General features: G+C 46.8%; 1 pseudogene; it reads right to left on the minus strand.

The window, feature by feature from the left end:
• Positions 1–3,353: 3,353 nt before the first annotated feature.
• Positions 3,354–3,767, minus strand: LOC127667948 (60S ribosomal protein L26-like 1; annotated as a pseudogene).
• Positions 3,768–20,783: the final 17,016 nt, after the last annotated feature.

A 20,783-nucleotide genomic window follows, 5' to 3' on the forward strand; every position in this document is an offset into this window, starting at 1 on the left:
TGCATGCGCAGCTCTGTGTCTGTGTGCTGGTAACTCAACCCAGGACCTCTGAACGAGCAGTCAGTCCTCCTAACTCCTGAGCCATCTCCCCAGACTCCTGCCTGTCTCTACCCACCCCACCTCATAGACAGGGTTTCTCTGTGCAGCCCTGGCTGTCTTGGAATTCACTCTGTAGACCAGGCCTGCCTAAAACTCAGAAATCTGCCTGCCCCTGCCTACCGAGTACCAGGATTAAAGGCATGTGCCACCTCTGACAGGCTCCCATCTATCTTAAGAAAGAAAGAAATCCTGCCACTTGAACCACACGAATGAATCTGGAAGACATTGTGTTGAGGGAAACAAGTCCAGCACAGGAAGACTAGGAGCACTCAGAATCTAAAAACTGGAACTAGAAGAAGCAGAGTGGAGAAGGCTGGCTTCCACAGGCTGAGCGGGTGGACCAGAGCTTGGTTTCAGGGCTGAGAGTTTGAGGCAGATTGGAGGAGTGAGGCTGAGGAATCCTCTGAACAGCATTGTGTGGTTATACTGTCTGAGAGACTTGAAAATTGCTCACAAAACAGATTTTAAGTGTTCATATCTCTCTCTTTCTCTCTCTCTCTCTCTCTCACACACACACACACAAGTAGTAGAGGAATATATGTTAATTAGCTTTATCTAATCATTTCCCAATATACACACATATCAAAACACCATACTGTATACCATACGTATGTATAATTTTATCTGTTCAAAAAATAAATATAAACTCTTAAAAGGCTTTAAAAAAAAAAACTCATGTCATTCAGCAGGAATCCTTCTGTCTGTTTGGCCATGTGTTCCTGACCCTGATCTTTGTAGCTAAAGAGCATCTGATTCCAGTCCACTCTGGACACTCTTAAGAAAATGTCTGGATTCCTGTCAAACCACTGTGACCTTGTAGCCATCCACACTGGTGCCAGCCAGCCTTCCATTAAACATCTTGATTCCTTTCTTTCCAGCCTGAAATTTAGGATTTGCCAACTGTCCCTTCGTATCCTTTCAGCCGATGCTGAGTGGGTCCTCATTGGGAACATGGCCACAAGGAAGAGTGTACTGGCTGGTTTTGTGTGTCAACTTGACACAGGCTGGAGTTATCACAGAGAAAGGAGCTTCAGTTGGGGAAGGGCCTCCATGAGATCCAGCTGTGGGGCATTTTCTCAATTAGTGATCAAAGGGGAAGGGCCCCTTGTGGGTGGTACCATCTCTGGGCTGGTAGTCTTGGATTCTATAAGACAGCAGGCTGAACAAACCAGGAGAAGTAAGCCAGTAAGGAACACCCCTCCATGGCCTCTGCATCAGCTCCTGCTTCCTGACCTGCTTGAGTTCCAGTCCTGATGTCCTTTGGTGATCAACAGCAATGTGGAAGTGTAAATAAACTCTTTTCTTCCCAACTTGCTTCTTGGTCATGATGTTTGTGCAGGAATAGAAACCCTGACTAAGACAAAGAGAGAGAGGCCCTGCTCTCAGGAGAGTGATAAAGACGTGAGATCCAGGGAGTGCTACTCAGGGGTAAGACGGCCTGGAAGACTGGTGGAAACTGGCCGGGTTTTGATGGGAAGGCCACAGAAGGACTCTTTGGTGAGTGCCACCTTTAAGATAAAGCAGAATACAAGCCGGTGTTAACTGCTGTACCACAGAGTGGGGGAATACTCCACAAAGAGAGCACCCCATGCCGGAAGGCTCAGGGAGGTGGTACCTGGGGCTTTTATAGGAGCCTAAACCACTCTTGTCCCTCTTTTAGGAAAATGCTGAACACATAATAGGTATGCAGAGGAATGCTGATCGAAGGGCTTCTTGAGAGTCTGCATGGTATACAATCTTTGTTATTAACACACCTCCTTGCTCTGGAGAGATGGCTCAGCGGTTAACAGCCACTAACTGCTCTTCCAGAGGTCCTGAGTTCAATTCCCAGCAACCACATGGTGGCTCACAAGCATCTGTAATGGGATCTGATGCACTCTTCTGGTGTGTCTGAAGACAACTACAGTGCACTCATATAAATAAATAAATAAACATGCATCCTCTCTGTACAGTAAAGGCCAGATGGAGGAAAATCCATCAGATGGGGTACATGTAGCACATGAAGGAATCTGGGTGACAACAGGCAATTCTCATCTATGAAGTTGGATGTGTGTGTGTATGCGTATGTGTGAAATCTCCAGATACTAAAGTGTTAGTATTACACTAGGAATATGAGAAACATGTTAGAATTAGTTAAGGACTTTGAAGGGATGAGTATGTTCTCCAGTTAGTTTCTTTTTTGTTGCTTTATCAAAACAAGTGCCATATCAAAATAAAGAAAAGAAGATTGTTTCCCTCACAATTTGGAATTTTTAACATTTATTTGTTTTTTTTTGGCGGGAGCATGTGTCACAGTCAGAGGACAACTTGGGGAAACCTGTTCCCTCCTCCCATCAAGTGGGCTCTGGGAATTGAACTCGGGCTGTGAGACTTGTCGGCAAGCACATTTCCTTCCTGAGCCATCTGGCAAGCCTGACTCTCACAGTTTGCAAAGAAGCTGAAATCTAAGATCTCCGGTGAGCACGCGATGGCAGACGTCATCACAATGGTGAGGGATTATCACGTGACAAGATGGCAGCCAGAGTACGGCTGCCACTCACCTTGCCCCTGTAATTACAACCACTCACAAGGAGGCTGGCATGAATGCCATCCTGGGCAGCCCCCACAATGATCCTTCCATAAAGGGTTCACTGCCTCACACTGCTGCCCTGGGGACCAGGCTATCAGCACATAAACCCTTCGGGGACAGACTGGGTCTAAACCACATCCGACCCACAGACCTCACTTTACAGTACACTCTCAGCATCTGCCTTAGTTACCTTTGGGCTGTTGTGATAAAATGCTCCAACAGAGGCATCTTAGGAAAGGAAAAAGCTTCTTCTGGCTTGTGAGTCCAGAAGGAAAGTCCATCACGGTGGGCAAGGCATGCGGATGGTGTGGGGGAGGGAAAGCACGAATGGGGAGGGGGGAGGAGCAGAAGCAGGCGGACCAAGCTTTCATCCTCACACGGGAAGCAGAGAGGGGAGAAGCCGAGCCAGGCTGTAAACCCTCAGAGCCCATCTCCATGACACCCTTCCTTTAGCAAGACCCACGCCCTAAAAGTTCCATAACCTTCCCAAAAATGACCACCATCTGTGGACCGAGTGTTCAAATACCTTAGCCTATGGAGGGCGTTTCTCATTCAAAGCACCACAGTGTGTCACATAATTAACGAGACTGTAGTGCTGAACATTATGTGATGAATGAATGAATGAATGAATGAATTTTTTTTTTTTACTTAAACAGTCTTTAATGAAAGCTGTGCATGAGATGTTCTACTCCTGCATCTTCTCGATCATCTCTTCCTTGTATTTGCCCTTCTCCTTTCCTACTTACTGGGACCTGGCTTTCCCCTCCAGGATCTTCTCGAGGTCCGTGTCCAGCTTCAGCCTGGTGACACCCACCTTACCGGCGCCATTAGCCTTCTCTCGCTGGACTTGCTCAGTGTAGATGACGTATTTCTTCCTGTCCACTTGGACCACTTTGCCAGTCTGCTGGCCTTTGTAGTGCCCTCCAACAACCTGAACATCATCATCCTTTCAAATGGGCACAGACCAGACATTATAATTCTGTCTCAGCTCTTTGGAAAGAGGGGAAGACATGGTCTTCCTCCGAATGTGAGAAGGTGCATTGAAATGCCGTTTGCAGTTCTTGCTTCGGTCAGAAGTCATGAAGGGATTGAACTTCATTTTGGTGGCTGTGATCCACCGATGGCTGCAAAAGGCATGAATAATTTTTGTAAAAAAAAGGAACATTTCTCACACACAAGAGTGACTCTCACCAGCTCATCCCAACGGCATCTGAGACTTAAATCAGCATCATTTGGTCAAGTGTGGGTTCCAGTGGGACAGAGCATGGACTTTGTTGTCTGTATAAGATTATGCGACAGGATTCAGTGTTTTCTTCATGATGCTACTGTCTCAGATGACTTGTGTGGCCCAGAGGCTTTCTGATCAGGAGATCAAATGTCTCCAAAACAAACTAATTTCCCCAGGAGGCTCAGCCGGATCAAGCAGTACTGAGACAGACGTGTCTTGGCTAAGTGTGGCACTGCTGGCGCTGCTAGAACTGTAGACTTTGTACCCAGGAAACTGTCTGTCACCAAGCGACTAAAATCTAGTGTGTAGCTTTAATTAGCAGAAGAGAAAACTGACTGGCAGGAGACCTTCCTAAGGCCTCTGATTCTTGTTCTCCATCTCTCAGTGGGAGTCCCATGAGCACATCTCTAGCTATTTAGAAAGCAGAGACTGATCTTTGTAAGAGGTGTGTGTGTGTGTGTGTGTGTGTGTATGTGAATGTGTGTGTGTGTGTGTGTGTGTGTTTGTGACAAAGCCTCCCAGATGGGAACAATGAAGCCTGGTTGTGGGGTCAGTGTCTTCTTCCATCTTTATATTATATGGGTTTGGGGCTTCTAACTCAGGTTACCTGGATCGTGCTGAAGCCTGCCTACCAGCTGAGGAGGCATCACTAGCCTTTATGCTGCAGACTCGGTACTAACACCAGGCCTGCGGCCCTGATAGGGTTTCTCTAGGAACAGAATTTGAACATAAATATGGCTATCCTTGGTGTCCCTAGTGCTGTGACTCTGCAGGGATATACAAACACAAGAAGCTCTTAAGCCCCTTACACAAAAGACAATGTGACGGCGTCTTGTATAATGCTGGCTGGCAGTCTGCCTGCTTTGGTGTTACAATCCTGGAATTTAAGGCACGCATCACCCTGTCCAGCTCCTCCCATACACTTCAAGTCCTCTCTGCTAACCTGCACTGCCTAGTGCCAAGTAATTGGATGTGTACATAGCTGTTACACTGGGTTATTTAGGGAGGCAGTGGTAGCGGGGGACCCATACATGTTCATGCAATCTTTTATTCAGGTCTTTTTAATTCATGGTTGGCTAAATCCACAGATGAGGAAAACTAGGAAGGGAGGACTGTCCTACTCTCCTCTACCAGGGACCCCAGAGGGTGTCTATGGATGTGAGTTGGGGGTGTGTGTGTGGAGTGTCTTCTCTATATGAGAAACATCTATAGGACCTGGCATAGGGCTTCCTGTGTCTACCACGAGCCAGGCACTGGTCTAAGCGATGACTCTCAGAGTGTTGCCCAGGCCCCTGGAAGGGTTTTTAAGACCTTTGCAGGGGGTTGTTGAGATGAAATGTTTATTTTAGAGAGTTATGCCAAACTTTGGCAGTCTTTTGCACCCTTGTCTCCTCAGTCACAGCAGAACTTCCAAAAGCCACAAGACACTTGACAGCTAAGAGGGACTTGACAAAACAGATCACAGACTGGATGTCTGAGAGGCTCTGCTTCCCGAGTCCTTGAGTTTCGTTTCATTTTTTAATATCTTAATATATACTATGATTTTGGGCACATGTGTGTCACAGCACGTATGGACGTCAGAGGACAATTTGAGGAAGTCAATTCTCTCCTTCTACCATGGGGGTCCCTGGAACCCAGCTCTTATTGTCAAGCTCGACCAGAAGTGCCTTCGCTTACTGAGCATCTCACTGGCCTTTAGAAAACATTATTTATTTATTTTTAAGATAAGACTCCATTCACCTTAACTTACTCCCTCAGCCTCCTGACTGCAGGGATTACAAGTGAGAGCCTCGGGCTCAGCTGGCTTTATTTCCAAAACCTGGTAAATAGCCACAGATAAGAAAGAACCCCTGTGATGAATTCTTTATAGTTTTCAATCAGGTTTAAGAACATAATGTGTTTCGGGCAGCTAAAACTTTGAGATCCTTGTTATTGTAGATGCTCTAGGAAGTTAAGAAGAAGCATGAGAAGATAGAGGAGAGAGAGAAGGCCTTATTCAACACACACACACACACACACACACACACACACACACACACACACGTAGAGATGGCTCAGTGGTTAAGAGCACAAGCTGCTCTTCCTGAGGACCTGAGTTCGATTCCCAGCACCCACATCGGGTGACTTACAAATGCCTGTAACCCCAGCTCCTGGGGGATCTGACATCTTGGACCTCTGTGGGCACTTGCATTCAGGTGCACATACCCACACACATACACACACGATAAAAGTAAATCTTTAGAGCCGGGCGTGGTGGCACATGCCTGTAATCCCAGCACTTGGGAGGCAGAGGCAGGCAGATTTCTGAGTTCAAGGCCAGCCTGGTCTACAGAGTGAGCTCCAGGACAGCTAGGACTCCACAGAGAAACCCTGTCTCAAAAAAAACAAACAAAAGCTGGGCGGTGGTGGCGCACGCCTGTAATCCCAGCACTCTGGGAGGCAGAGGCAGGCGGATTTCTGAGTTCGAGGCCGGCCTGGTCTACAGAGTGAGTTCCAGGACAGCCAGGGCTATACAGAGAAACCCTGTCTCAACAAAACCAAATCCAAAAAACCAAAAAAAAAAAAAAAAAAACCAACCCCCCCCCAAAAAACCCAAAACAAAACCAAAAAACCCAAACAAACAAAAAACAAACAAACAAACAAAAAGAAACAAAAAACAAAAAAAAAAAGAAAAAAGTAAATCTTTCTTTAGGAAAGGAAAGTATAAGCCCGTGAAGATGCCCCGGGCCTTTAATCATTGCCACCTGAGAGGCAGAAGAAGCAGGTGGATCTCTGAGTTTGAGGCCAGCCTGGTCTAGGTTAATCCTCAAACCCTGGGTGAGATGCCTATTTAACATATCAAAGTGGAGTTAGCTGCCAGGTTCTCCCAGTGTCTTTTAGTCTCTACCTGTCACAGGTTATGAGTATGGCTGGGATAGCCTTTGCTCTGCCTCAGACTCCTCAGCTCAGGGACTGGGCTATCCTTCTCCCAGAGGCTGTTCCCTATATAACCCAGATATTTTGGCCACCTGTCTCTCTTTTCACCTCTTGCCTTCTTAGATGCTGCACCTGGCTCCCCTCTCCTCCCTCTCTTTCCCCTTCCCTCTCCTCACGTGGCTTGGGGTCATATCCACTGTAGTGTCTCCCAGATGTCCCTGTCTCTGGCTATGTTCACCCTTTTTTCTTCAACAAACTTTCTCCTCCAGCATACCTAGGAGAAGTCATGTCCTTCCTTTATATTTTTATATTTTTCAGTCTCCAGAGTGAGTTGCAGGACAGTCAGCATTACACAGAGAAACCCCCATGGGGGTGGGGGCATAAAAGATAAGCATAAATCAAATATCTGATATTTCTGAGTCACTACTTAAAATTCTTTCTATGTCCTATAAATAGTCATAAGTCAGTTCAACTTAAAATGAAATAAAACAGAAGAAAAAATATTCCTATTCATCCTAAATTATCATGTTTGATTGTGATTTATATATAAATATGTAAAAATCTATCATTTAAAAAAACAAGAAAGAAAATTTCTTCCAACTCTTTAACATTCTACTTGGAATTTCAGCTCCCGCATCTACAAAAAGGACCTCTGTCCTGACTCTTTTAAAGGACGGTCCTCTCCTTGCAGTGCTCTGGGAGTGGAAAGCAGGTGCTCCCATCTGCCAGACGCCGCGTGCTAACACTGAGCTGCAGTCCTCTGTTCAATGCTCCAGTTCTCTTCCCCCACAATGCTCTGTGGTTTTACTGTCTACGGGAGTCTCCAGAAGTGACACACTTCTTTTTTAGTTCTGGAAAACCGAGACGCTATCTGCACCTGTGATGAGGGAGTGGCACAAATAAATGAAGTCACCTAGCAGAGTGGGCGGGACAGAGCACAGTTACGGGCTCCGTCCTTCTTCCAAGAATGTCCGAAGGACCAGCATGTGGAGAGCGAGGCGGAGGCCGTGCTCTTGCATAAATAGGGAAGTTCTTGTTTCGCTGATTCGTTTGCCTTGCTTCCTAGCTCAGTGCCTACCTGTCTCTGGGCCGCAAGGTAGGACAGAGCTGAAGTGTGCTGACTTAGGGAGAACAGGGCCTCCAGGAGCTCCTGCCCCAGGCTAGCCGGACCAGGAAGGGCCAACACGCTCCTCTGCACAGTGTCTTCCTCAAGCTAAGATCCTGAGATAACAACCAAACCCGCGTCCACCTGTGGACTCACAGGCCTCTGGACTAGGTGAACTGCTCATCTGCCCTGGACAATCAGGCACAATCGTCACTCTTGAACCACAGCTCTGTAGTGTCTTTGTACAAACATTTTGCCAGTGATTTTTCTCAGACCTTAAAAGGCACAGTGCTATTCCTGAATGTCGGTGTTATCCGGTGTCTGATGTGAGCTTGTTTCAGTTTTCCATTTCCTCTCTAGTTGCTTATAGAACCCTCCTCCTCTTCTTTCTCCTCCTCTCCCTCCTCCCATTCCTCCTCTTCCTCCTCCCTCTCCTCTTTTTCCTTCTCCTCCTTCTCCCTTTTTCCTCCTTCTCATCTCCATCCTCCTTACTCCCCATCTCTCTCCTCCTCACTCATTTCCCTCCTCCCCACTCCCCATCTCTCTCCTCCTCACTCATTTCCCTCCTCCCCACTCCCCATCTCCCTCCTCCTCACTCCCAATCTCCCTCCTCCTTACTCCCCATCTCCCTCCTCCTCTCCCTCCTCCTCACTCCCCATCTCCCTCCTCCTCTCCCTCCTCCTCACTCCCAATCTCCCTCCTCCTCTCCCCCCTCCTCACTCCCAATCTCCCTCCTCCTCTCCCTCCTCCTCACTCCCCATTTCCCTTTTCCTCACTCCCCATCTCCCTCCTCCTCTCTCCTCATCTCCCTCTGTATCCCTCACTGTTCTGAAATTTCACAGTGGCAGGCCTTCATTGGACCTAGTTTTTACCCAGCACACTCAGCCCTTGTTGGACGCCAGTCTGCTGGGGTTTGTATTGTTTTATTTTTATGTTTGTTTGTTTGTTTGGTTAACCAGTGGTCCTCTCCCGTCTTCCGCTCTCTTCTAGATTGCTGACGACCTCCTATCAGGTCCCCTCGGCTGATCCCACTTCCTCCCCTGTCCTACTTCCAGTCTCTGTCTTTTTTGCTCCCTTCGCCACTCAGTCTGGTCTTCCAAAATGTTATTGTTATTTTACTTTTTAACGTGGTCAGGCCTGCCTCCCTCCTTTCCTCTCTTTTTCCTTCTTCCCCTGTTTTTGGAGGCAGGGTCTTCACCTTGAACTCCTGCCCTTCCTGCTCATGTCCTGTAGTACTGGAATTCCAGAGCTTTACCCCACACCCTACTCAGATCTTCACGTTGTTCAGGTCGGGGAGAACAACAGGGTTTTACTGTGTTAGCCAGGAATTCAACACGTGGCTCAGGCTGGCTTTGAACATACAGAGATCTGCCCATCTCCGCCTTCTGTGTGCTTGAACTAAAGACAAAAGCTTTGCCTGTGCACACACACATACACACAAACACACATGTGCACATACTTTGTCTCACACTCATACACCCACATACACACACTTTTTCTCTCACACACATACATATACATACATTCCCTCTCTCTCACACATATGCACACATGTATACACACTTTCTCACACACATACACACACACAGATACTTTCTCACACACACACACACACACATATACTTTCTCATACACATACATACACATACATTCTCTCTCTCACACACACTTTGTTTTACACACATATATACACATATTCTCTCTCACACACACATACATGTAGACACACAACTTCACACACACACATTCTCTCTCACACACACACTTACACACACATTCTCTCTCTCTCCCTCTCTCTCTCTCTCTCTCTCTCACACACACACACACACTTTGTCTCACACACATATATATATATACATTCTCTCTCTCATACACACACATACATATAGACACACACTTTTTCCTCACACACATTCTCTCTCTCTTTCACACACACACACACACACACACACACACACACACACCTCCCAGCACCTCATCATTTCTTCCAGGTTGCCTATTATATTTGTTCTGGTCTCCCTTTGCCTCTCAGGTTTCCCCAGGCTGTGAGGTGTTGCCTGGTTCTCTCCTCAGGCAGCGCCTAGAGGCTTTTTGGCAGCTCTGAGCACATTCGGGCTGTCCACTTAGAGCTTCGCCGCAGGGTGGTCTGGGTGGCTGTTTGCTGGGAACCCGAGCATGCCAGTGCTTTTCTGTGTTTTCACTGAGCTGGCTTTCCTCCCCTGCCCTCCCTGCAGGGTGAGGTCACACCGGGTAAGCCTGGACTGGGGCAATTCAAATGTCCTGTTTCCATGGTCAGCTCTTAAAACTCCGTGCTTCTTCCTTTCCAGTTTTCTAATTTAATTTTACATATATGTAAGAGTGCCTGCATGTATGTGTGTGTGTGTGTGTGTGTGTGTGTGTTACATGCATGTCTGGGGGCCTCAGAGGACAGAAAGGGACACTGGCTTCTCTGAACCTGGAGTTATAGGTAATTGCGAACTTCTAGGTGGATGCTAACAGGAAACCAAACCTGAGTCCTCTATAAGAACAGCAAGTGCCCTTAACTGCTAATCCGTCTCTCCAGCCTCTTTAATTTCTTTTTCTTTTTTCAGATAATGTTCTATGATACAGCTCAAAGTAGCCTCGAATTCACAGCAATCCTCCTGCTTCAGTTTCTCAAGTGCTAGGATTCCAGATATATGTCACCACATCCAGTTCACTAGATTTGTTTTTCTTTGTTTTTATTATTTTTAAACTTTGGGGTGGGAGTTCGTTTTGTTCGTTTTTGAGGCAGGGTCTTGCTATGTAGCCCAGGTTAGCCTCCTGCTCCCACCTGCTCAGCCACTGGGATTACAGCAAAATCTTCAACGGTACCTCACGCCTCCCAGGCCAGAGATGAAGTTTACAGTTGTCTTATAGAACAGGAGGGTGGGGTGGGAAATGGGAGGGAAACTTAGGAATCTGACTGGCTCCTGCCTGGCTCCCCTGCCAGGTCTTATTTTAGCTCCACCCCAACTGTAGAGGGACCCTGGCAGCCACCCACTTTGTCTCTGGCAGACTCCACTGTGTAAGCCAACTTCACACCACCGCCCTGGACTCCTCTCCCCCCACTCTTCCCCCTCCTCCCCAGCTTCTAGCTTAGTCACCACCAGCCCTGTCACAGCTGCCGCTGGCTTCCAGTCCTGTTTTTCTCAACGTTGCTTTTTTTCCTTCTAGACATTCTGGTGAGCTCTCAGGAGAAAGCAACACCTGACACGCGTTCTGTCTCTGTCTCTGTCGAGGTTTTGTCTTTTAGTGTCTATTGTAATGCTAAGTGCAGCCCCCCCCCCAAAAAAAACCTAGAGTCTACCGTAGCCCCAAGACCTTGCCCCCAAGTTAATTCTGTTTGGTATATAAAGATGCCGATAGCTGCGGGAGAAGAGGCGTAGGTGGGGTTTAGATTTTCTCGGGCTTGAGACTGTGAGGAGAGGAGAGAGGAAAGGAGAGGAGAGGAGGGGAGGGGAGAGGAGGGGAGTAGAGGGGTAGGAAAGGAAGGGAGGAGAAGAGAGTAGAGGGGTAAGGAGGGGAGGGGGAGAGGAAAAGAGGAGGAGGAGGAGGATCTGAGCCATGGTCCTGTGGACTGACCAATTAGAGCTAAGAGCATCCCATATGAAACATAACAAATAATAACTTGGGTTATAGATATATAGATAAATAGATTCTAACAACATGAAGGGTAAGCAACTGCCCAGATATTGTGCTACATAAGGCATATTTTTTAGAGAAAAAACAAAAAACAAACAAACAAAAAAAGGCTATGTGTATGTCTTTCATCTGGGAACATCCAGGAGTAAAAGTGGGAAGGAACTCAACGCCAAGATTTTTTTAAATTATTACTACAATGTTCAACCTGTCATTGTGATCAGAACATTTCCAGAAAGTTCTAAGCTGTAGTCCTGCTTCTTAAAATGTGGCATGGAGATTCCCTTATAAATTCAACTGATTCTGTAAACCCTGCTTCCTGGTACTCAGTTGGACGAGAGGGTACATTGGTGTTGAGCCCACCCTGGTTAAGCAGGGTGGTATAGTGATTTGAAGGAGGAAGTTTCCCCCTAAGCTCACAGGTCTGAGCACGTGGTTCTCTGCTTTGAGGTAGTGTGTGAGGAGGTTTAGGTGGAGGAACCTTGCTGGAATAAGTACAAGGCATCCCACCAGCAAGACTCCAGAGGTCATACAACGACGTCACTCTCCCTGAGAAAATGAGCCAGTAGGTAGCTTGAAATCTGGAGCCAGGGATCCCTCCCCAGAAGGAGCCCAGTGTTTCTGTGGATGGAGTGAGAGGTACCAGGGAGCCATTGGGTCTCCTAGCAGAGTGTCCTGCTTGCCCCTAGGGAGAATTCATACAGGTGCTGAGTCTCGGGGGCAGCAAGCAAACCCTCCCCAGATTGATTTTGTTTATTGAGACACGAGTATTTGGCAGGGGTTTTCTTGAAAATCACTGTGGTGAGCATAATGCTGCCAGCAAAGCAACCAGACAATGATAAAGTCCGTGCTCTTGAGCAAAAGTTATAAAATTGTATACTGGGACAATTTGACAGAATCCTAAACCTAATTTGTTGGGGAATTTTAGTTCAACATGACACACACTATAGTCATTTGAAAGAGGGAACCTCATTTGAGAAAATGCTCCTATGGTAGCTATTCTTGGTTGTCAACTACATCTGGAATGAACTAAAACCCAAGCTGGGAACACCTTGTGAGGGAATTTTTTTGTAATTAAATCATTTGAAGTAGGAAGAACCATTTTCAGTTTGGACCTTTTGAGGAAGGAAGATATATCTTTATATCGACCATAGCTTTTGGTAGCAGCCCATATAAGGACATGGAAGAAGGAAATTTTTGCTCTTTTTACTCATTTTCCATGACAAATCCATCCCTTCACTGGCATTGAGGTCAACTTCTTTGGGATTCTGGCATGTACTGAAGACCAGATGAGACTGAATCCAGCTTCATGGACTGAACAACTACTGGATTCTTGGACTTGCTGTTTGTAGACAGCCATTGTTGGAGTAGCTGGACAACAACTTGTAAAATACTCTAATAAATCTTCTTTCTCTCCATATATATACATATATATATATATGTATATATATATGCATACTCACAATTTACCATATATATATATATATATATATATATATATATATATATATCCTAAGACCCTTCAAGTCTTAGGAACTGAGACACCTCTCAATAGCAAAGTTACAGTCATTAAGTAACAACAAAAATGTTAGGGTTAGGGCTCACTACAACATGAGGAAATATATTAAAGGGTCACAACACCAGGAAGATTGAGAACCACTGATGTAGAGATCATACTATAAACAGACAAGATTGTATAACATTTTATTAATTAGTGATTGATGTGGGAGTGCCCAGTACATTGTGGGTGGGGCCACCCTGGGTTGGTCGTCCTGCCTTCTTTCTATAAAAAGGCAGAGACTGAGCGAGCCGTGGGGAATGAGCCAGTCAGCTGCATCCTTCCATGGCTTCTGCATCAGCTCCTGCCTCCAGTTTCCTGTTCAGTTTGAGTTTCTGCCCTGGCTTCCCTCAGTGGACTATGATTCATGTTATAGAAACCTTCCCTCCCCACGTTGCTTTTGATCACAGTGTGTACTGGCTGGTTTTGTGTGTCAACTTGACACAGGCTGGAGTTATCACAGAGAAAGGAGCTTCAGTTGGGGAAGTGCCTCCATGAGATCCAGCTGTGGGGAATTTTCTCAATTAGTGATCAAGTGGGGAGGGCCCCTTGTGGGTGGTGCCATTCCTGGGCTGGTATTCTTGGGCTCTATAAGAGAGCAGGCTAAGCAAGCCAGGGGAAGCAAGCCAGTAAGAAAGATCCCTCCATGGCCTGTGCATCAGCTCCTGCTTCCTGACCTGCTTGAGTTCCAGTCTTGACTTCCTTTGGTGATGAACAGCAATGTGGAAGGTGTAAGCTGAATAAACCCTTTCCTCCTCAACTTGTTTCTTGGTCATGATGTTTGAGCGGGAATAGAAACCCTGACTAAGACAAATTGGTACCAGCATAGTGGGGTACTTCTGTGACAACGTGATCATGTTTTGGGGGAGGACTGTAGAAGGACTTTGGAACTTTGGGCTAGAAGATCCATTTGGTGTTAAGAGCTCTGTGGGATATTGTGTAGGAGCTTGGAAGATAATGTTAAGAACAGTGCAGAAGATGGAGGTCTGGCTTGTGAAATTTCAGCAGGAAGATTAAAGACTCTTATCAGGGCCGTTGCTGTTTTGATTGTGAAGATTCTGTGGTTTTGGTTAGCTGGGGTTGAAGAATTAACTGTGATTAACAAGATACCAGAACCACTAAAGCAAACCTTTGTCTTACTGGGACTATTGATGCTGGTTAGCTGGAGCTAAGAAATTAGCAGTGATTAAGAAGAGACTAGCATCACCACTGAGGTGAAATCTTCTGGAAGTGTTTTCTGAAAGCACAGAGGCTGTGTTCCAGAGATGTGGCTGGACTTCGTAATGTGTAAGAGTCACAAAGGTGGTACTGGTTTTGAAGGCATGAAGGGGTCATGAAGAGCAGATGAGGCTCAGCACTGTGAGAGGCTGCGGAAGGCCATTGGTGAAGGTGCAACCACAGTTGCAATTGATGGCCCAGGACGGAAGGGGTCATACACAGGAGTTGAGGCTTAGCACCATGAAAAGAGCCTATGAGAGGCTATGGGTGAAGCCTAGTTACAGTGGAAGACAGCAGTGTTTTGGAGATGCCAATGCCATAAGATGACCACCAAGAACAGTAGCAGCAGTGGAGTACAGGCAGCTGGAGCCTAGAAGACAAGCTGTGTGCTACAAAGGGCGGAGTTGGAGAAATGACCTAAGCCCTTGGAGGACCCCAGAAGATCATGAGTGTATCTCAGACATTGGACTGTTGGAGATTGATTTTGCTTTTGATTGTTTTGTGCCCTGATATTTTTCCCTCTTGAAGGAAGTATTTTAGTGGAGTCTACAGTTAAGAGACTTTGAATTTTTAAAATACTTTGAATTTTAAAAGATATTGGACATTTTCAAGGGGTTGAACTTTTAATATGTAAAGACTGTGGGACTTTTAAAGTTATTTAAATTTTGGGGATGAATAAGAAAGTTAGGGTTGAGGCTTAATAGTGATGATTGTGTGTCAACTTGACACAGGCTGGAGTTATCACAGAGAAAGGAGCTTCAGTTGGGGAAGTACCTCCATGAGATCCAGCTGTGGGGAATTTTCTCAATCAGTGATCAAGGGGGAGGGCCCCCTTGTGGGTGGTGCCATTCCTGGGCTGGTATTCTTGGGTTCTATAAGAGAGCAGGCAGAGTAAGCCAGGGGAAGCAAGCCAGTAAGGAACATCCCTCCATGGCCTCTGCATCAGCTCCTGCTTCCTGACCTGCTTGAGTTCCAGTCCCAACTTTCTTTGGTGATGAACAGCAATGTGGAAGTGTAAGCTGAATAAACCCTTTCCTCCCCAAATTGCTTCTTGGTCATGATACTTGAGCAGGAATAGAAACCCTGACTAAGACACGGTGTTTCATCACAGTGATAATAACCTTAGCTAAGACCCTAGAAGATTTTTTTTCTTTTGTTTGTTTTATTTTTCCTGATGAAAGGAACTTTAAGGGCTGAGGATGTGGTTCAGTTGGTAGAGTGCTTGCTTAGCGTTCCCAAGGCCCTGGGTTTGATCACTGATGCTGCATAAACCCATTGCTGTGGTACGTGCCTGTAATCCCAGCATTTGGAAGATTGAGGTAGGAGATCCAGAAGTTCAGTCATTGTGTATTACACAAAGAGTTTGGAGTTGGTGGCTAGCCTGGGCTACATGAGATCTTGCCTGTAAAGAATAAATAGAAACCATTGTTATGGGAGCTGAAGATATCGTTCACCATTTAGTCATGTGATAAATTCTGTCAGTGGTAGTGAGGGCTGATAATTCAGTATTTTCCAGAGAATCAGTGTTGTAAGTCCATGCATGTGCCAAACTTCAATTCAAAAATGCAAAATCAATGGATTATGTAGTACACTAAGAAAAAGCCGGTGACATTGAATCCATATTCCACATTGCAACTGACCTTTAAGGACGGACCACTTGGGGGTCTGAAGAGATTGCTCAGCAGTTAAGAACACTGGCTGCTCTTCTTCATGTCCCAGGTTCAATTGCCAGTGACCCATATGTGACTCACAGCTGCCCATGATTCTAGTCTCAGGGATCCAAAACCTCTTCTGGTCAACTTGGGCATAAGGCATGACAAATATGCAGGCAAAACACACATAAACATACAAATAAATACATAGAAATTAATAAATAAATAAACCTTACCACAGGGGGCTAGAGAGATGGCTCAGTGGTTAAGAATTCTGACTGCTGGGAGCTGGAGAGATGGCTCAGTGGGTAAGAGCACTGACTGCTCTTCCAGAGGTCCTGAGTTCAATTCCCAGCAACCACATGATGGCTCACAACCATCTGTAGTGGGATCTGATGCCCCCTTCTGGTGTGTTTGAAGACAGCTACAGTGTAATCATCTAAATAAATAAATCTTTAAAAAAAAAAAAAAAAGAACTCCCGACTGCTTTTGCAAAGGACTTGGGTTCTGTTCCCAGCACCTACAAAGTGACCAACTCTCAACTCTCTGAGACCCAAGTTTCAAAGGCTCTGACGCCACCTTCTAGTTTCCGAAGGTACCAAGAACATGACACACAGATACATGCAGGCAAGACACATATATAAACAGTTAAGACAAATCTAAGCAAAGGAGAACCCACCACTTGTTGAGTGAAGTGTAAGGCTGTTTACAGTGACCTGGGAGGATTTTAAAGCATTCCTCCTTACCCAGGGACAAGGGTCTGGGAAGTGTAGTGGATCCCATTTCCTCCATGAATATCAACTAGAGCCCTCTTCCTTCTTCACAAAAATATTACATGTGGTGGATTCACTCTTTTCATTTAATTATTTTTAAAAAGATTTATTTGTTTATTTCATGTATGTGAGTACACTGTCGCTGTCTTCAGACACACCAGAAGAGGGCATCAGATCCCCATTACGGATGGTTGTGAGCCACCATGTGGTTCTAGGAATTGAACTCAGAACTTCTGGAAGAGCAGTCAGTGCTCTTTACTGCTGAGCCCCTTTCTCTCCAGCCCCTTTCTTTCATTTAATTTTTAAAGGTCAACAAAATGAATGTTGTGTCTGTGCGCACGCCTGTGCCTACACCTGTAGATGATACTGAGTTCCCTGGAGTTGAAGTTCTGGATGACAGTGCACGTCATGATGCCCACGTGCATGTTAGGAGCTCAGGGCAGGGCATGTAAGAGCAGCAGGTGTTCGTCACTGCTAAGCCCTCTCTCCAGCCTCTTCTATTTGCTTTTTAAATTAATAAAATATTTTAAAATACTCTCACCTTTTACTTATAGCATAGTTATTTAAAGCAGTAGCAGCAGCAACAACAGAGCTTTGCTAGGTAGATCGGGCTGGCTTCAAACTCACAGAGATCTGCTTGCCGTGTGTGCTGCCTCCTAAGCAATGGAATTAAAAGAATGTGGCAATCATGCCCCAGCCTGATACAGTAACCTTTGATAAATGTAACTCATGTGACCCAAAGCTCTTTGGTGGTTTTGTTTGTTTGCTGTTGTTGTTGGGATTTTTTGTTTTTGTTTTTTGATAATTTTTAAGATTGCTAAGAGGCTGGGAGGAGAAAGAGGGAGAAAGAGGGGGAAAGAGGGGCACACACACACACAGAGATTGCTGTAAACAGAAAAAGAAGTAGGTGCCCACTAGGGGTGTGATATACTGAGACAAGAATAGAAGGAACAGTGGGAATGGGAAAGGAGAGAATTTGTTTTTGTAAACAGGGTCTCCTGTTGGTCTTGAACTGGATATGTAGCTGAGGCTAATGTGCAACCTCCTGCCTCCACCTCTCAAATGCTGGGATTTCAGGGGGTCACCACCGTGCTCAGTTTATGTAGCGCCAGGCATCCAACCCAGGGCTTCGTGCATGCTACACAAGCAGCACCTTACCAACAGAGTGGCACCCCAGCCAAGGAGAGGTTTTGCAAGAAACCCCCAGAAGTGGGCATGACAGGGTGTGCGGACCATCAACCTGCCCTTCCCTGTCACTGCAGCCCCACAGTCTTGCACACCCCTTCCATTGTGTAGTCTTTCCTGCCCTGTAATGGACACGTAGCTTACAGTAGAGTGCTCCCCCTGTGGGTTCTGGATTTGTGCTTCTTCTATCTGTTTTCTGTATAAACAACAAACACCAAAAAAAAAGAACAAAACACCCAAACCAAACCAACCAAAAGAAACCGAAACCTGCTACCAACAACAAAACCAAAACCAAACCCTTCCTTCCTTCTAGCTGCTTAAGCTAATCACATCATCACATCTCACCATCCTCTGCCACCCCCCTAACCTTCTCTACCACTCTCTCCCTGCTCACTTTCCTCAGCCTTTCCAACCGTGTTGACCCTTAACCATCTAATCTCTGCCTCCTCAGGGCCTTCACAAGGCTGTGCTGTCTCCTCAGACTTGGCGGCTCCCCTCCCCCTCCCTCATCTGCGCTGTTTATTTGCCCACTTTCGGGCTTTGCTCAGATGCATCCTTATCTGAGAGACCTCCCCTGAGCCCACAGATACCATTGCCTTCCTGCACCCGCCACTCCCTTCCCGTGCTGTAGACCCTGACGGCCACGAGGTGTTTTACAGAGCATCCTGCCTGTTGGTATTCTTCATCTTCCCTTTAGCCATGGATACAAAGACTCTCTGAGAGCAGAGATGGTTGAAGCCTGGATCCTTCATGGCTACAACCGGACCTAGGCCACAGTAGACACACCATGTTTGCTTGATGAGCTGATGGGCAAATGCTTGAGACCTGAGTGGTTCAGAAATCGCCAACCTCTCTCAGGATGGTGTCTGTGTACGGAGCAATCCTGGACAGCACCGATACAAGAGCTAGCATGTCCTGGCCTGAACTCTTCCTGTCCATGGCCCCTATTGGATTTCACATAGTCTCTCCTGACCTTTCTAGGAACTTAGAAAGCAAGCCCCATTGTCTCCATTTCACAGACAGAAACACTGAGGCCAGGAGAGGTTAAATCATTTGCCCCAGGATTCAGCATCTAGCAATGTCAAAACAAGAGTGTGAACTTGGCCCCACAGGCCACAATCTAAGTCTTTTGTCATTGATGAACAGATATGAGAGGTTTCTGAAGGTTTTTGGACAACCAACCAGTCCTGTAGAGCCTGGAGCTGGAAATTTTATCTATATACAATATTCACAGATCAACTGACTACTCCTCATTCATTCTTCCAGCAATGAAGAATTTCTTGACTGGGTGTTACAGACCAGTTCCACCTAGGAATTCAGGTCCATCTCCTTTTCCTAAGTAGGAATTATGATGCTTGTCTTGTAACGAGGAGACTGAGGCCCATGGAACTGGCATTATTGAAGGACAGGAAGGCACTCGCAGAAACAGGATTGGAGACCTGGTTTCATGCTACTTGCTTCCAGGCCTCCAGTTCCGTTCCTGACCTCAGCCTGCTTCGTTTCTAGCCAGGAGATCTTTGGAGGATCCGGGTGTACGCGGTTCTGATGGCTTTTAAGAGTCCGGGATGCGAGATGCCCCTCGTCTGCGCCCACGCAGGGCTCAGGGTCCAAGGGTACCATCTTTGGTTCAGACGCCTGGCTGGGGAGTCTTACCAAAGCTCCTCTGCTTCAACCTCTTCCTTCCTTCCTTAAGCCTGCTGTGCCAAAGGTCAGCCACTAAAGCTCTAACAACGACCCGCATGCTCCCACCGCCTACAGGCTCTAAAAGGCCCCCTTTCTGTCTTGTATCACTGTGTGGCCTGCTGAGTTAAAGGAACGCTCCTGGGTTACAGCAGGGAAAAGGACAATAGGCACATTCAAACAGATCAAAACGAAAGCCTGGGTCATCCAGGGACCTAAGAGAAACCAGCCTGGTTCCAAGAAATTCAGGCTGGCCGGTAAAGCAGACAGGGCCACGTGATGGGTGTCCCCCAATCTGGCAGTGCGAATGGAGTTATAGGCGCAGTGTTACCCGGGATTGCAAATGCTTGCGGTCCCCACCCATTTCGTGGCAGGAAGTCCTGTGTTTTCCAAAGGTTTTCCAAGAACGCCCAGAAGCCCGCTGGGGCGAGCCGCGCCTCTGGCCCGGGACCGCCGCAGAAGCTCTATTGCGCCCCCTGGAGGCGGCTCTCCACTGACTCCTGCCTGCTGAGAGTGCGAGAGTGATGGCCTGCCTCCATTTCTATTTTGAGAGCGTAGTGATCCATCACAAGCCTCCCACAAGTATCCCTTAACTGATGGAGCAAAGAAACCTGCCTGCGCTGCAAAACCCCACAAGCAAAGCTACCAGGTTCCTGAAGAGGAAGACCTCCTTCGTGCTTCTAGGGGGCGCGCGCACGTCCAGGACCGTTTTCCTTGTGAGGAGCTCAGGGTAGCAAAGTCGTACAAAGAGCTTGTGTTGTCTAGTTTCAAGCCCCTTTCACGTTCTTGTCCCTTTGATTCCCATCACAGCCCGTCCCACAGACAGCACTGTAACTATCTCCATTTCGCAGTCGGCAAAGCTGAGGCATAGGGAGGAACAGCATCGCGAGGCTAGCGCTAGCAGATCCGATCCAAACTGTTGGCCTTTTCGTCTAGGCTCCGCCCAAACCCAGGGCTTCTGTGGGACCCCAGGCTCCTCCCAACACGGTGTTGGCCTAAGCCACTCCAGGGCCCTGTGTAATGTGTGAAGTCGGCTGAGCTGCAGTCTCTCGACACGCCCAGGTTTTAGGTATTGTCTCTGTTACTCTGGGGGTACCTGCGGACTTTGTTCTCGGCGTATGGTTCCCTTAAGACACCTAG

The sequence above is a fragment of the Apodemus sylvaticus genome, chromosome 17, assembly GCF_947179515.1.
Source record: "Apodemus sylvaticus chromosome 17, mApoSyl1.1, whole genome shotgun sequence".
In the NCBI taxonomy this organism is placed as follows: Eukaryota; Metazoa; Chordata; class Mammalia; order Rodentia; family Muridae; genus Apodemus; species Apodemus sylvaticus.